The 18,051-nt window shown below is 46.3% G+C and overlaps 2 long non-coding RNA genes and 1 pseudogene across 2 annotated transcripts; 2 read left to right on the forward strand and 1 right to left on the reverse strand.

The window, feature by feature from the left end:
• The first annotated feature begins 275 nt into the window (after positions 1–275).
• Positions 276–5,134, forward strand: LOC119288126. Its single transcript, XR_005141114.1, has 3 exons — positions 276–913; positions 4,486–4,671; positions 4,755–5,134. It is a non-coding gene; the product is annotated as an uncharacterized LOC119288126 (long non-coding RNA).
• A 1,051-nt stretch (positions 5,135–6,185) lies between these two features.
• LOC119289862 lies at positions 6,186–16,554 on the reverse strand (annotated as a pseudogene).
• Positions 12,633–13,976, forward strand: LOC119289864. Its single transcript, XR_005141630.1, has 4 exons — positions 12,633–12,824; positions 13,523–13,612; positions 13,694–13,808; positions 13,907–13,976. It is a non-coding gene; the product is annotated as an uncharacterized LOC119289864 (long non-coding RNA).
• Positions 16,555–18,051: the final 1,497 nt, after the last annotated feature.

Here is an 18,051-nt window from a genome sequence, read left to right on the forward strand (position 1 = left end):
ATACGTGCGTTGCACGTGCATGCTTACTAGTCAGGCAAAACACTTCGATTCAGTCGGCGTCCGCAGCCTCCTCCGTGCGACGATGTGTCTTTGCGGGTCTGTTTCTGTATTTTTTTAGGAAACTGATTGGTTCCATCCGGATGTAAACAGCCCCATCAAACACCCGTCTCGTGTGATGGACGCATGTCCTGTGGAGTGTGGGCCACGCACCGCATCTCATCCATATCTCCACGGACGCGCCTGAGCCACTCATTCGTCTTCTTCCTTCTCCTAATCACGTTGACTCTAGGCCCTGCAACCTCTGTTATGTATCTCATCCATGCTTTTCTACCTCAACTCTGGTAGCTCGGCCACCACAAGCTGGACTACGGCGATGTTCTAAGCCACGCAACTTCAGCTGCTCCGGCCACCGCACTCCCCCTTCGACGCGGCGGCTGCGTTCGTTTGTTGCTGCAATCTTCTTCCATGTGTTTCTGCTTCGGGCGACGCTGCTACAAAGGAACCTCGCTGGCGCCGGAAGATGCATCCGGCTGGTGTTGTAAGCCGGGTCGCTATGATGCAAGATTCCGTTGTTGGAAGCCTTGCAGCAACGCCTGGTGCTGTGAGCATGACGACGGCGCGGACTGCCGGAGATGCTGAGATGGTGGCGCAGCTTCTCCGGCAATGTTACGACGGATGCTGCGAATGGCGACCTAGCTGCGATGGCGGCGAGTCGGCTCCTGCAAACACGACGGCAGGCCGACTGCTCGGCGATGCTACGACGGTGGTGCGGCTTCTCCGGCGATGCTGCGATGGCGACACTGCTGCGATGGCGGCGAGTCGGCTCTCCGCTGCAGCAACGTCGGCTACTGCAGGCGCGACAACAGTCGGCTGCTCGGCTGCAGCAACGCCGGCTGCTGCGGGCACGACGACGGTCAGCCCTTGATACAGAACTTTCCCTATTTAAGAAATACATTCCATACTTGTAAATTTTGCACAGTCAAACTTGTCCTTGATATAGAACCCCCCGGCTTAGGGGCAGCCCCGTCGCGCCGCCACAAGGCCCACCCTTCACACACCCCCATCCGCTTCGCCGCCGCCGGAGAGGACGCCGGTGAAACCGCGCGTGCCCCAGGTATGGTAGCGGGCGGGGCTCCTTTGTGCCGGCGCTCACCAGCTAGCGGGGGGTCCCTTCGACGGCGCTTCAAGATCCGGTACGGTGGGCTTCTTCGCCGACGTCGGGGGGGCTGCTCAGCCCGGATCCGGCGCGTGGTGGTGCGGTGCTGGTGGTGCAGGGTCAAGTGCGTGAGGTCTTCCTGCTCGCCCGGTCGTGCGGGGCTCGATCCAGCGAGGCTGACGAGGTGTCTCGATGGTCGGCTCGTCGAGGCTCGGTGGTAGGCACTGGCTGGAGGAGGAGAGGCCCGGCGCATCTGGCTGGGGATGGCGTGTCGCTGCAGAGCGCGCAGGCCGGTGGCGGCTTGGTGCTCTTCGCCGCGGCGGCGCTCGAGCCAGGCCAGATCTGCGCTGGCTGGTGGTGAGGGCTTATGGCCGGCGCACGGCAGGTGAGGTGGTGATGTGGAGGGCCTGACGGGGTCTGGCAGCGGAGACGTGGCTCGTTCTAGTGGGGGCGCTAGCGGGAGGCAGTGCTGGGTTCTCATAGGCAGGTTGGTGGCGGCGCTACGATGCCTCAGCCAAGATGGAGTCTTGCGAGCAGCGAGCGGTCGGTCATCCCTGTGCGGCGTGGCAAGCGGCTGTGCTTTCCTGGTGGTGCCGGCCTAGAATTTTTCCGTGGAGAGGCGGGTCTAATCGTCGCAAGGCCATCCCTTGGAGTGGGCGACGGCCGTCGTGGGCAGTCCTGGACCTGGCCGGAGGTGCTGGTTGGCTGCGGACCCTCGTGCAGGCTCAGAGTGGATGGTGTGGCCATGGTTTCCCTGCCAAGTGGTCGGTCGTTGGTCCTCGACTATGCAGCTACATCAGCAAGTGCTGCGGTGGCGGCGGTGTGAGGCTTCTTGGCAGTGCTGCCAATCCCATGGAGTCGTCGAGATGGGCGAAGCGCCGATGAAAATTTTGCACGGCTTCTGCCGGGCCGGCGGTGATGGCATCGTGGATGAGGCATCGTCGAGCGTGTTCGCCTCATCCCTCGCGCTCTTGGTGTTGGTGGATGTCTCCAGGCGAAAGCCTAGACTCGATGTTTGGATCGGCACGATGGCGGTGTCCTCGACGCCGCTCCTCTGTTCGGAGCATTGTGTTTGGAGACACGGTTGGTTCCTCGTTGCTCTCCTCCTCGTCGTCGGTGAATCCAAGGCGGTGTCTTCCCGGATTGGATCGAGTCCTGCCATTCATCTGCCACTTTCTCTTAGGCGCGCAGGATGGATGGTGCGTCAACAAGAGAAGTTCTGCGGAAGTGTGGTCTTCAGAGGTGTCTGGCGTCGGTTGAGACGCGGTGTTGTGTATCAGTTTAGGATAGGCTTTTTGCATTGTAGCTTGCCTAGCGGTGGTGTTTGTTTGTGGTCTTGCCGGGTGTGGTGTTCGTGCTACACTCGTTGTTCGCATCGAGCGGTAGCTTTCTTGTAATTAAATTATGTCTTCTATAAAGCTATGGTACGCCTAGGCGTACTCTCGAACCTCGATCGATGGACTTCTGAGATCAAACACTACTCCTAAAAGAACTTGCAAGAATTAGATGACCATGAATGCGGCACCGAGGAGCTAGTATAACAGTCCAGGGGGTTAGTGGAAACCATTCCGAAGATCGTACTGCATTATGGAGACTTACAAAAGGTAATGACAACTACTTGTTCGTGTCCCATGTCACTTCCCATATCCCGCCATTGCCCTTGTTTTTTCAATGCATAAGGGCATCGCCAAGATGGACCCTCAAATCTTTACTATGTCTTCGGACCACTTTTGTCAGGAACCTATATATGTCCGCTTCGCAGTTCAAATATATGGATTCCGGTATGCAAGAGACAAACGTGGGGGGCTTTGTCGGAGTTCGGACATACACTTCACCAATCACATGCACAGTTCCTCTCTTCTCTCTCTCCACCCAACCGCACATGCATGGCCCCCCAATCCTCTCTCTTCTTCCAACCGGACACTTAGCCACAAATATCTCACCACATGCATGGTCCTCACGTACTTTTTTCCTCCCAACTGGATACTTTGTGATTAGCATTGGATGGCTCACCCGCATCATGTCCGCGAACCACGTCCAGACATAAAAATGGACATATGCCAGAGATATTTGCCGGTCAGAGGCATTCATGGTTTATTGTTAGATGGCAGAAGATTAAGAGACAAACATGTTATAGCTTATGTTACATACCATGTCACTATAAAGGTTCCTGACAAAAGTGGTCCTAGGCGTACTCTCGAACCTCGATCGATGGACTTCTGAGATCAAACACTACTCCTAAAAGAACTTGCAAGAATTAGATGTCCATGAATGCGGCACCAAGGAGCTAGTATAACAGTCCAGGGGGTTAGTGGAAACCATTCTGAAGATCGTACTGCATTATGGAGACTTACAGAAGGTAATGACAACTACTTCCTTGTTCGTGTCCCATGTCACTTCCCAGATCCCGCCATTGCCCTTGTTTTTTCCATGCATAAGGGCATCGCCAAGATGGACCCTCAAATCTTACTATGTCTTCGGACCACTTTTGTCAGGAACCTATATATGTCCCTTCGCAGTTCAAATGTATGGATTCCGGTATGCAAGAGACAAACGTGGGGGGCTTTGTCAGAGTTTGGACATACACTTCACCAATCACATGCACAGTTCCTCTCTTCTCTCTCTCCACCCAACCGCACATGCATGACCCCCCACTCCTCTCTCTTCTTCCAAGCGGACACTTAACCACAAATATCTCACCACATGCATGATCTCCACCTACTTTTTTCCTCCCAACTAGATACTTTGTGATTAGCATTGGATGGCTCACCCGCATCATGTCCGCGAACCACGACCAGACATAAAAATGGACATATGCCAGAGATATTTGCCGGTCAGAGGTTGAGATGCCCTAATAATCTGACCAATGTTTCTTTCCATCTACTATACATGCCTCTGTCTTTGAAGTCCTCTCTACATTCTTTTTGCCTTGTAGAGCTCAACTCTCACCGCACATGCACATTCTGCCACATGGATGAGGTTCTTGTGGCCATTTTCCTCCATGTACATAAATCCGGTAAGTAAATCTTCAAGTAGAACCTTAGTCCTTCTGTGCAGTATCAACTTTATCAATTTCCATGTATACCTGTCATGAAAAGAGAACTCCCATCTATATCCCCGCAACATCAGATTTCCAGCTTCGTCCGAACGGTAGTGAAAATAGTTCTAAAGCATTACTTAGGATTTTCTTTGCCCCATTTCCGTTGTTCTTTCTTTGGTAAGAAAGTCGACATAATTATTTGCTTTGTGCCATCTGAAAGTTTTTTCCTTCCTAAATGGAAATCCCAAAACATGTGATGTAATCACCATTTATTTGGTTCTTTGTGCAGGTGTTTGTTCGTGTTTGTCAGGATAAAAATTTGGCATCCGCATGTTGCATAAAAATTTGGGTTCTTGTCATTCATCGTGACTTGGTAGTCTACTTGCCTAGTTCGGGTATCAAAATCAACATATCACTATAGCATAAGTATGAAATAAATGAGACTTTGGAATCATTCCACTGATATGATATTAAGGTTAGCACTTTTTTCACACTGCTGCATTGCTATCGGTACTAGCTGTTCTTGCATTCATCATCTTTTTTAGCTTTGATGTGCAGGAGTTCTTGTGTATGTTCTGGTAGTCTTCTAGCCACGTTGTGTTAACATTTTATCCAAAGCTCGTGAAGACTTGGTGGTGTACGTGGAAAGTTCAGGTTTAAGGATTAAAACGTCGCCATGGTGTAATAATGGAAAACAATGAGCTTTATGTGCTACTGATAAGGTTTTACAGTTTTCTAGCTCAGTCGCCATGGCATAATAATGGAAAACAATGAGCTTTCTACAATGCATCTGTATTTTTATTGTATGTCCAATACAGTCTCCCTTTGCGTCTGTACGGAAGGCATTTTACAGTTGTTTGGTGTTTTTGCAAAGAAGTATGAATTGACACATGGTTTCAAAGTTTCAGACTCAGCCAAGATTCTTATGTTGCTTGATACATACTGTATATAGGTGTGGCATGGGGTACAACTTTGGAACTACACAACATAGTTGTAGCCGGCCTGAAAGTATACCTCTTTTTCCTAATGTTTACACTAAGCGTTGTAATTGTGTATGTGTGTGTGTGTCCATGACATAGTGCAATTTTGATTTGATCAGCCAACACTTAATCAGGGTGTCACTTGTGCCAACGGTTTACTTACTGACATGTTGTATTCATGGATCTGTGAGTGCCTCATATTGCTCTTTTCCCTACCAGTTCAATAAACAGTAGCAATTACAGTGTTACTTTACTTTTGTTGATCAATATCTATATCCCTGGAAGCAGCGGGCTGAATTGGCAAAAAGACGCGGTTGATTCACACAGCAAAGCAAAATAAAATAAAAATGGTTTTGAAGTTGCACTGCACCGATGCCAGATGAAGTTGAACTGCATGGTGCGCATTATTGGGTAAGCTCGGATCGTGAAGTCGCTCTGAACTTCCTAACCTTGTGGTATTACTATCCTTGATGACTTGCTCATGGTTGTATTCTTTGTAGAGTGCAGCAATTGAAAACCGTCTTGATCTTACACTGGTCACTCGACAATCGGGTTTTGACATGTTCATGGTTGTATTCTTTGCCGGTACATATGGAGAATAATACTAGCGAGATGGTCAGCCTTGAGCGTCAGTTCTGTCCCGGAAAACATCGCTAGATGTTGCAATCGAAGAGGGATTCCTTGATGAACAATGTTTGGCTGGCTCCATCGATCTGTTGACAAAATTGCTTCTCACAAACAAGTTTCCTTCTACTACTTCAAAATCAGTTTTGCCTCACACGTTGTCTAAGTTCAGAAAAGAAGGCAACGGTCGGTTTGATAGTTTCTAAGTTACACAATCTTTTTACCCGAGTAATTACAACACCACCCGAAAAAGTGACCATGTACCAACATTAATAGGGACGGCAAGAATCATGGTTCAACGACACACGAATCATCAGCTGATCAACATTTCACATTTTCGCCGGAAAACAATGTGTTCATCCATACATCGGAAGCTACGGGCGGGATGCATGGTTTATTTTAGATGGCAGCAGAGTTTAAGAGACAAACATGTTACAACTTATTGCATAGTAGTACTACATGTACACCATGTCAACTCCACTGACGTTCACCTGCTGACTAACTGAAGGGTAGTGACCAGTTAACCGTCAATGGATGTACTCACCTATACCTGAAATTTCACAGGTCTCACGTGTTCCTCCAAACCAACGAGACGGTTCCTCTGCACCGAATCTGACGACACTGGCCATCATACCTCCTGCGAGCGACAAGAGAAGAAGTGTTATGCGTAAGCAATATGCAGGGGACCATACAAGTTTGGCTGGAAGATGCATGTGGCAGAAAAAACCAGTACCTCCTTCCTTCCTGGCTAGCTAGCTCGTATGTGCTTCTTCCTTTGTTGCTTGTCCGTGTGTGCATGCTTCTTGTCGTACTTTAGTTGCCCCCAGAGCCGGAAGCTACTTCCTGTCCCTTCTCTGCATCTACAGATGAAGAAGGTTGGAATCAGCACGACGGAATAAATACAACAGACTATGTGGACAGAACAACCTCATAAATTAAGATGTAAGTAGCTAGCTAGGAGCATCTGTGTTAATTTACCTCCGGATTGCGATGACATGCTAGTCAAGCAGTACCGGGCCAGTATATCCCTCGCTCTGGCAGCGTCCTCGTCTGCTACCTTGCGCACTTGCTTGACCTTGCGCACTTGCTGGCTGTAATCCGGCTCTTGACTGAACGGTGCACCTTCACCTTCCTCCAAGTCTATCACTATGTTATGCAACATCAAGCACGCCAAGATTGCCTTATCTGGGTTTTTCGGGTGCCACGTCCCTCTGTGCAACCACTTATATGTGTCTTGAAACCTTGCCAGCGCCTTCAGTGTGACGGTTCGGGCTGCAGAGTGCCTCCTGTTGAACTCGGCTTGATCAGGAAAGTTTGGGAGGTCCTCCTTTTCCAGCTGGTTATAAGGTGTCAGGAGCCAGGGGAGAAGGGGGTATTCTGCACCGCCAATTACATATTCCCCAACGTCTGATCCATCTAAAGATACCTTGAGCTTGTTGCCGTTCAACCACTCGCCCTCGTCGCAGAACTGGAAGAGATCAGAGTCGTGCAGAATAATACCATGCTCGATCCTGCTATTTGACCATTTCCATTGACCATGAATGAACCTCAAATCTGGATCAACGACGGCTTGCAGTACAAGGCTGTAACCTGTCTCATCATCTTGCGGTGTGATGTGAACTGAATGTACAACACCGCAGCAGTTTGGAAGACCATGGATCTTATGAAACTTGGATTTGGTCTTCTCCATTTCATTGGGGTATGGCCAGCACATGAAGCTTTGTGCTTTCACCTCCATATCATCAACAAAGCTATCAGTTACCAGTGAGACGGTTGATTCGTTCACACCAACAGAGGACCCTATTGTCTCCAGAGGCTCACTAGAGTTCAGCACTAACAGAGCAAGGGCTACTCGATCTTGTAGAGACAGCACCCTGCCATCAGCAAAGGTGGAGCTGCTCATATCTTCTAAAGATGACACATACACCCAGCCATAGACATAGTTGAAGGTACTTCTTCTCATCTTGAATACAGACTCAAATCCTTGTGCGTCCATCATAGAAGATGATAAGGTTCCTACATGGCAAGAAAATACACAACTGTTCGTAACTTGCAAGGAGCCAAGAACTATATACAATAACTTCAAATAGACTCCTACAGTCATGATATGACCATTAGTTTAAAAAATAAGATATTGCCCTAGACAACTCGAGGAAACCTAGGAGAACAAGTGACAGAAATACCAAGATATTTAGCAACATGTGAGTGAGGAGCCAAATCAGAAAGTGACCATTACACAGCCCGCGTGCACAGCTAATACTTGCTAAAACTGAAGTTGCATAACTACAAACGACATACTCAAGTGGAATGAAAAGGTAATATATTTACAAAATGAGCATATATGGAAGGACACAAAATGAAATGAACTAATGTCAGAACACTCAAATAAATGAAGACGAAGCTCATATGTTTACCTGCAGATACCAACGAGTGGATAATATTTGTCTCCAAGCCGCAGGGATCCCTTGTGTACAACACATAAAGTTTTCTGGCTTTGTTTCCATCATGTGAATATGCCTTGACATGTTCGACATGGCTGAACTTGTCCCACTCGGTGCCAGATTGTCCCGCGGCTACTGACGTGAGCAGACATAGATTGCAGTCTACCAGCAAATGTCTTGGCCTTATACCTCGCATGTATTCTGGAAGTTCTTCCATGGCGTAATCCTCTAGGTCAAGAATCTGGAGTGCAGGAACACCCTCTAACACATTCAGCTTTGGGCACTTGATGATGGTAAGCTTCTGAAGATTGGGGAGATTAGTGATCCTCTCCAGGTCGGGGTTGTAATTTACTGCAAGCTCAGTAACTGAAGCAAAATTCTCCAGCAATTTGAGTTGCTGTACCAAAGATATAGTTATTTTTTTTAAAGCCCTTGCATTTGAGGCAAGGCCAGGAGGAACAAGCCTCAGTTTGCACTTTTGGATGAAAAGCTCCTCCAAAACAGGGAAGGCTTGCACTTGCTCCTCCCACACCCACTCCTCCCACTGAAGCATTCCCTCTTAAGGCCAACGTGTGTAATCTCGGAAAGGCATGTCCCGCGTGGAAAGGGTGAGCGCCACGGTGATGGTAGGGCTGGAGGAATTCTGGTCCAACACGCTTGATGGATGGAGCGTGCCTGATTCTGAATTTCTCCAAATAGGGGAGTAGGCACAAGCCATCAGGAAGTTGTGTGCAGCAACCCAGGTCATCAATCGCTAGATTCCTTAAGCTCTGGAGGGATGATGGTAATGTTAACGTCATCCACCTTGGGAGTTGTTGGCCAAAATATCCTCTGATAGCAAGCGTATCAACGCTAGGTGGAGGGAACAACTCATCAAACACCTCCTTGATTTGTTGTTGCTCAGAGACACCTTCTTCATCTTTAATCAGCCCATCAACCCAAAGTATACTACTGCACTGTAAATACAAGTTGGTAAGATGCACCTTCTCACTAAGCCTTGCCTTTGAGGCAGACGATGTAGCAGACGCATTCTGCAGTCCATTCAGAGAAAGATCCCTGAGCTGGCAAAGGGAGCCCAACTCTTCTAAACTACACCAATCACCATCCACCTGAACTGGAAACCCATAAAGTCTCCTCAAATTTTTTAAAGTACAGAACCCCCTAGGTATATCTCTTATACTAGTTCCATGGAAGTCAAGAGACCATAACTTCCCCAAATTTACAATGCTATGTGGAAGTTTCACAAATTGTTGGCTTCCTCTAAGGCTGATGTACTGCAAGAATTTCATCTTCCCAATGTTCTCTGGCAGACAAGACATATCAGAATTCCGTATGGACAAGTACCTCAAGTGCTTTAGTTCATGTAAAGATTCAACCAGTAGAGCGACATTTGCAGAATCCATGTGTAGAATCAGAGTCCGCAGTGATGGAAAATCAACCAAAGAATCACCAGGCTTAATGTTTACATGGCCGACACATATTAATGTTCTCAATGCCTTTTGCGCTTCTAAAGAACTCCAGTCCAACCCTTCTGATTTTGAAACTTTGCTTTCTATAGATAAGTGCAGAAACTTTTGTTCAGTGAGTTCACTAATATTACCATTTTCTCCACTCTGAACAGCTACTGCCTCATCTCTAGCCACAAATTGAGCAAATGAGTGAAGAATATCATGCATATTGAAAACTGGGTGATCAATATACTGTATCCCTGGCTCAATAAGGTTCCTAAGTATCAGCTCAATATAGTACTTTATTCCTAATTCTTCCAAGTCGTCGTCTGAGCTTCCGTGAATAAATCCTTCACTAATCCACATGCCAATAATTTCAGCACGCTGGAAAAGTCCACCTTTAGGGAGAAGGGAGTAGTGTAGAAAGCACTGCTTGATGCAAGGAGGCAAATCTTCATAGCTTAAATATACTGCATAGTTAAGTTCTTCGGGCATTTCAGATACTGACCAAATAGAATCATTCAGAACCATCTCCCAGTCATGGCGTTGCTTCCCTTTCTGACGCAAAAGTCCTCCCATTACTTTGACAGCAAGAGGCAAACCATCACATTTTTCAATCACTTGCAGTCCAATATCCTTAAGCATATCGATGTCAGGTCCATCTTCATCGCCCGAGACTACCTGTAATCAAGTTAGTCTTTAGAGCAGATTCAATGAATTGGCAAGTTGTTGGAGGAAAAAACGAATGTGAACTATATAGAACAGTCAGTCAGCATACTGCATGCTAAAATGAATCAGCAAGTGAAATTTAGAATTGCCCATTGGTTATTAATTTACAGGTGCAATCATGCAGATTCGTTAATTGATCCCCTTTTCTTGTTCTCATGAACCCGGATGGAGCTAGAATATAAGTATGTGGTGTCCAATGACACCATTCATTTTTACTAATGCTCTTTAGAAGAAGAAATACCCTTAAAAATATGCAATGACACCCCTATGTTTATAGGAATGATACTGGCGATGTTTTTTCTGGCATCACCCCTGCGTGACCATGAGTGCATGCAGCTCGTCAGTTGCAGGCTCGCAGCACAAATCAAATTGGCTTCATTTGGATAGCATAAATCAGCTGGCTGGTCACACGATAATTGCAGTGCCGCCGCTGCCAGTCAAGGCTACCTTCCAGGTGCGGAGGTGCCCACACGAACAGGAACTCGGTGGTTATTTCTTTTTGCCACTATATTATCTTTTCAAAAATAGTGAGTTATTATTCTCCTCGAATAGAATAAGTTACTCTGTGCATAGTCGCAAATATTGTGAAGTACTCCCTCCGTTCCCAAATATAAGTCTTTTTAGAGATTTCAACAAGGGACTACATACGAAGCAAAATGAGTGAATCTACACTCTAAAATATGTCTATATACATCTGTATGTTGTAGTCCACTTGAAACCTCTAAAAAGACTTGTATTTAGGAACGGAGGGAGTAGATCCTAATTCTGTAGGAATATGCAGAAAGAGTAAGCCACTGTATTCATGGATATATGTGCGAGTAGGAGCTCCATGAGCGGCACTGATGTGCTTGTGTGGTGGTGAAAGCACCGGCAGTTGGGCACAGTAAGATAGTTCCCCCTGCCTTTCTCTTTTTCAGTGTCTAGAAATTCTCTCACCAGCATGTATCTCGAGGAGCTGCTAATAGATTGTTTTTGTTATGGATGCAACTTGATTGTATTGCAAGGCCCCTAATAAGGACTCCTAGACCAATACTAATACTTCCTAACAGTTTTTCATGTTGACCCATTGATTCTATGGACCCATTTTGTTACCGCACATTAATACTACACATGATTCAATGCAAGTCTTATTAGCATTTTGACCAGTCGAGCCTTTTTAATTTGACCATCTATAAGAAAGAACCATATAATCCGAAACATGAAATTGATCGTGAAATATAATTTTATAACGTACAATTATTTTTATGTGCGGCAACATGTTTATAGAAAAATTATGGTCAAAGTATCATCTTGAAGGTTGTGTCATTGTCCTAAATGGCCTACATTTTTTTATCAGAGGAACTAGATCTTTACAACTGTACCTAAACATCACCTGCCCATTTATCTGTTGAACCTCCATCATTAGTGGACATCTATGTTACTGTGTCTAAATATAATCAGGCCATTTATCTCATAGACCCTTATCGCATTACTAACGGAGCTCATCCGGTAGAAACTACACAAAATGTACATATTAATGCACGTACCAATCTACATTACAAACCGTATTCAGTGCACAGAACAGAAAATTTAAATAACTCCATGTACTAAACTAATATCAGTTAAAATAATCGATGGAATCGGCATTTTAATTACAAATCATAATGTTTAGTCGGACAAATAGCCAATGATATTGAGGTGACATCTCCGATTATGATTTTGCTATCCACTTCTAAGATCAACTAAAGTATAAAACACTTACAAATAGATATACAGTCACTACCAGAAACTAAAATATTTCTGTGAGTCATCATTTTTTCCTGTCGGGCCCGCAGTAGCACACAGGAAAATGAGGTATATTCCTGTGGGCTAACCGAAGACTCACAGAATTAATAATATTGGTGTCGGCCCGTGCTCAGCCCACAGAACTAACCTGTATCCCTGACGTGTGTAACTCACAGGAAAAAGAGGCCCATGTTTGGCGCTATTGGAATTTCAGCTGCGCGCGCCAAAGTGAAAGCCCGTCCCGCCGCTTAGCCGAATTCTGGCCTGCCGCTCACCGACTGATATAAAGCCCTGGCGGAAAAAAAATCCCAAATCATTACCCACCCTTATCTTCCCAGTCCCTGTTCCGTCCCAAATCCCTCGCCGCCGCCGCCCAGATGCGCCCCAAATCCCTAGCCGCCGCCGCCGCCGCCGCGTCGGGCTGCGCGCTGAATCCCTCACCGCCGGCTCCGCCTCCTCCAATCTCTCGCATGTCCCCTCTGCCATGTTTGTAGGGTCGTCGACCATGGAACGACCCCTTCCGGAATATCGCCGTCAACCTCCCTACTGCCTCCGCGGGGAGGGTCTCCGTCAACGTCGCTGCCACTGCCGTCACTCGACCGCCGTAGCATCCTTCTTTGAGTACCACCCCGTTCCATCCAGGTAGCGTCCCTTCCAGATCTAGGCGCTACCTCTACTATGGTGTTTTTTCACTTGTAATAATCGATGTATATTCTCTTCTTTCGGATCTGTATCCTTCTGATAAATTTCATCTGTAAGCACCTCCGTTTGGATTCACAATAAAATAATAAGCATTTTCTTCTCCCTAATTTGTTGGGTACTAGCGGAAGCAAATGGGTCTATACGGACATTCATTTTTAATAGGCCAAAGTAGTTGAACGCCTCTCCTATGCAACCGTATGCTGCAAGATATTGTACTGGTACTAGAGCCAACTGCTTTTAGAAAGGTTGTATGAGATCTTTTGCTTTCATTTCCAGGTTACATGACCAATAAATTCTTAGGGGCATGATTTTCCTTATGATGATCTGTTGAATTTTTATTATTCTCCAAGATTGATTGCTGTTTTTTGGTTGTATATAACAACCCATATTTTGTGATGTAGATATACATGGAGGTGCACATTGGTCATTTTTACTTCCTGGAATTTCCATACATGAACATGGTTCCTCTGTTTTTGAGTGGCTTGTACAGGGTATATACATGTGTTTATAATATGGCCTTTAACTATGTTGAGATCATTTAGTTGCTTCGTCTGGTGTGTCAGTTGGAAATATCATTTTTTTCAAGCTTTAACCGGTGACCATATTGCTGCCTTTAACTGAAAATGAAAATAATGCAGGGAACTCTTTCCTGAAGCGCATTGCTTTGGTTCGCTCTGTCCAGAATAATGCACTGAAAATGAAAATAATGCAGGGAACGCGTCATGAAAGTAATGTTTGTTCAGTCCAAATGTTACGTACCATTCTATTTCCTTATGATTTTATTCTCTTACAGTTTGCTCTCTATCCAGTAGCAGTTGCGTTGCAAGTACAATTCACATCATCAGTGCAACAGAGAGGTTAAAGATGAGGTTGAGGTTATCACTTGGCGTCAAGAAATTGTATAATATTCCTCCAAATGAAGTGGTAATACTCCCTTCCATATTTTGTTGTTGTATGTACTTGAACCTAGAAATTAAATATTGGCCAGCGCTTATTTGAGGACTGATTTTTCTAGTTTGCAGCTCATGATTAGGAGCAAAATTCAAGATCCGGGATCCACGTGAGATGCAAGAGCCTTTGCTCTATTCAAGGTATATATTTTTACTTTTGTTTTCACCCTGGTCTCTAATCAAGGTTTTATCATTAATAATTGCTGATCAAGTTGTCTCATGTATATTGAATCATACCATGCTATGTCCATTGTGCCAAAGATCATGAGATCTGCATTTAACCAGTAATTTCTATGTTTGTTTAGTATGAACACAACTTATTTCTATTCCATTTTGATTTTTTATTGTCTCAAATTGTAAGTGTTGTAAAAATGTGTTCTCTAGTTCTGTTTATCCATAGCTATTGGTTTGATGCTCTTTTATTATATTAGGATTTAAGAAGCATTGACCAGCTGCATGGCAAGTACAACGAGCATTATCAGTACAACAAGGAGATTCAATCAAGGCAAGAAATTCTACCATATTGTTCTGAATGAAGAGGTAACTTTCCCTACTATTACATTATCAAATTATTGCATAATGCTTTGGTTTCTACTATTATGGAGATGATCAAGGATCTGTCGAGTATTCTTGCAAATCTGAATGGATAGACTTAACTCCCTATTATTTTCTTATTATATAGCTTTGTGGTTATGCATCCTTGAGGAGTTGCACTTAATTCTATTCACATTGGTATTGTGTTCTGAAGTTGACTTGCAAGAAGTCTCTAATAAATTATCTACTCCGGCTGTTAGCTGATAGTTCTGTCAAACTGACACAGAAGCTTCTGCTCAGGTTGTCATTTGAATGGATTTAGTCAGCTGTATGGTTTGCATCAAATCTGAGACATGATGGTAGAACAAATCACTCCATTATTTGGCTATATAGCTGTTAAATTTGGTAACCCTGCTGTGACAAAAACAAGTTTGGTATATATGCCAATGTTAATGTGAGAAGCTGAAATTCCAAATAGATTATGCTGATCATATCTTATATATGTTTTCCTGTTTCTTGTTACCTTTTTGTAGCAAACTGTTGACACTTGCTCATTTTCACAAGTTCAATTATGCCACTGCAGGGTAACCTTGAAGAGCAGCTTGCAACTTAAGCTGCAGCAAGGCATTATAGAAAATGAGGTCTCATGTTGGACCTCTGTTTTTGTTAGCCTTTGATTCATGTAAATTCTATGGAATTGTATATGTGAATTATGGTTGACGTAAACTATTGAAATCGATGCTTCTATGTTCTGAGTATTCTGAATAATGGAATAGATGTGTAAAACTATCAATATGGATTTTTTTGTTCGTTTGTATCTTATTTTCCTGGCGGCTGTGTGACAGGGATATACCACTTCCATGGTTGGCCAAACCTGACGCCTATACAGCGCCTTGTAGGGCCAAAACCGCCAGAGAAACTAGTAAAACCGACAGGGATAAAGTTCCTGTCGGCCAACCGACAGGCATAGCTTATTTTCCCTGTCAAGCTATGGCTGGCGGCCATTCCTGACGGTTGGCCGACAGGAAAAGATATTCCTGTCGGTTTCCCATATTTCCCTGCCGGTTTTCGGCTCACAGGAAAATTTCAGTTTTTGATAGTGAGTATTAACGAAAGAAACATATAATCAAAACTTTGATTTAGAGGTCACTACCAGTTAATTATTTACGCACCTGTTTCCTGAGCAATGACCAGGCATCCTCGGGCCCTAATTTGTCAATGCGGTGGTAGGGCTCTCTGGCTCTCATGCCTCGGGCAACCGTGTCATTTCTCGTGGTGATGACAATCCGGCTACCAGGGGCACCGTGGCTGAAGGGAGCATTGAGTAATGAGGTCCATGCTCTATCACTCCACATGTCATCCAAAACTAGAAGAAATTTCTGATTTCTGACGGCGTTGAGAAGGGCTGGGACAAGCATAGATATGTCTTGAGTCGCAGGGAGTTTTCCATCGGCGGCGATGATGGCCAACCTTAGTAGCTCAACCTTGCTGAAGTCTTGTGTGACGCTCTGCCACATCTTCTTTTGGAACTTGTGTTGAATGTCCTCATGGTTGAAGATTTTCTTGGCAAGGGTGGTCTTCCCGATTCCACCGACACCCACGATGGCTAGCACCATGATGCCATCATTGTCCTTTGTCAGCTTCCCCACCAGTGCTTTTGTATCCTCTTCAATCTTCTCCCCTACCACGGCCGAGCGCTCCAACACCGGATCCGTCTTCCGGTCAGCAGCAGAAGGTCGTCCGGTCCTGTAGTCCTGGTAGGTCTCCAGCTTGATAAAGCTGAAGGCAGCACCTAGCTTGCAGATGTCATCCAGCCTCTTGTTGAGCTTCCTGATGCGGCTGCCGATATCATGGGCGAACATGGGATGCCGCAAGCAGAAGAGCAGCGGGTTGCAGCAGGGTGAGGGTGCTGCGTCCCGCCGACCCATGGCCTTGAGCTCGCAGAGGTCGAGGATGTTGGTCGCCTCGTACATGACACCCTTGAGCTTTGTGACCCACCCCTGCACCCTCTGATCGGTGATGTGCTTCCTCTCGGCGTCGGCGAGGTAGTCCCTCAGGCTCTCCAGCTTGTCCTGCAGGCTGTCGATCTCCCCCGTGACGCCGAGCAGCATCCCCACCTCGTCCGCCGCCATCTGCTTGATCGTGTCGGCGATGTAGGACGCAAAGGCGTCCAACACCATGGCCATGGTTGATTTCTCCTTGCTTGTCCTCAGACCGGCGGAGAAATTAATGGGTAATCAACAGAGAGTGTGTGTGTGTTTGGCAGGCTTCCAGACTCGCTAGGAGATGTGAAAGGGGTGGCAATTATGCTGAAATGTGGTGCTCTGCCTTGTTGGTGGGTGATGGATCTGGATGCTTTGCTGGCTAAACAAGCCTGGCTGATGCTTAGCTTTGGGCTCGCCGGCCGGGGCACCGGAAGAAAAGACGGTGCCTTGCTTGAATCGCCGGCAAAGCCACCCACGGCCATGGCCCCTGTTTATTCCTTTCTCCTCCGCGCCTTTTTTGGTCCGGGGTGGCAAGAAAGGGATCTGACCTGGGACCTGACAATGGTTCATCCCTTTCCGCGTCAATAATTTCAGAACAAATGGAAAAGAATCAAACCCCTACCAAGCAATGGCTCCTAGGTGGTTCACCCGCCGATGCGCCGCCGAGCCGCCGGACACGGGGGAGGTTCCATCGATGCGGATGCGGCCGGTGTTGGAGCAAGGCTGTCAGCGCGGAAGGGAGCCGGCTGCCCCCGTAGAAAGCTGGAGACACATCGAGGGGGCCGACGAGCTCCGAAGACGGCGGGCGAGTCGCCGTCGCCACCGCCGGCGGCGGAGCGGTCGCCGTCACTTGGGGGAACTCTCATGGTTTTCTTTTCTTTTCTGGATTTTGAAGTTTCTTCTACAACGATATACCTTTGATTCGTGTGAACAATAAAATTCCTAAAAAAATGGGTTGCAACTTCAAGATGTTTTTTTTAAATAATCAATCTATTATTCATCAATTGTCAAGGTAATACAAAGTACACATAAGAAAAAAATATCTAGGTCCGCAGACTGCGTAGCGACAACTACAAATACTGGAGTGAGCCGACGGCGCGCCACCGTCATCGCACCTCCCTCGTCGAAGCTGAGCAAACCTTGTTGTACTAGACAGCCGGGAAGTCATCATGCTAAGGCTCCGTTCGAATCTTCTCCACAATCCAGCATCCCGAGAAGCCAGCGAGAAGACACCCGAACGGGACAGCTCCGAGAATCCCGCTTCGGAAGAACGAGCGACCCATAGTGCAAATTTTTGGAGCAGCCGAAGCGCAGCTTCGCGTAAACGAGAAGGAAAGTTGCTTTAAATTACGTTGGAATGCCCTTCCGAAATGGCATCCGTCTACAGTTTTCCTCTCACGATGAGCCACCGAACTAGGCCTTGGGCTCGCTTTTTGGTTGTCAGCCCATTCTGACCAAGAGGAGTTGCTCGGCTGAACGCATCTTTCTCCCCTCGAAAACTAGCGACGACTAGCTTCCCGGGAAGCTAGCTATTCCGTGAAGCTAAAAAGATCCGAACGGGCTCTATAGACTGAAAGGATCCAACCTGTAGAACACGAACACAAACAAACAAAGCCTGGATCCAAGCAGATCCAACAAAGACAAACGTGAACAAAATCGCAAGAGATCCACCGGAGACAGATCTTCACATGCCCTTCG

Source organism: Triticum dicoccoides, chromosome 4A (genome assembly GCF_002162155.2).
Source record: "Triticum dicoccoides isolate Atlit2015 ecotype Zavitan chromosome 4A, WEW_v2.0, whole genome shotgun sequence".
Taxonomy (NCBI): domain Eukaryota; kingdom Viridiplantae; phylum Streptophyta; class Magnoliopsida; order Poales; family Poaceae; genus Triticum; species Triticum dicoccoides.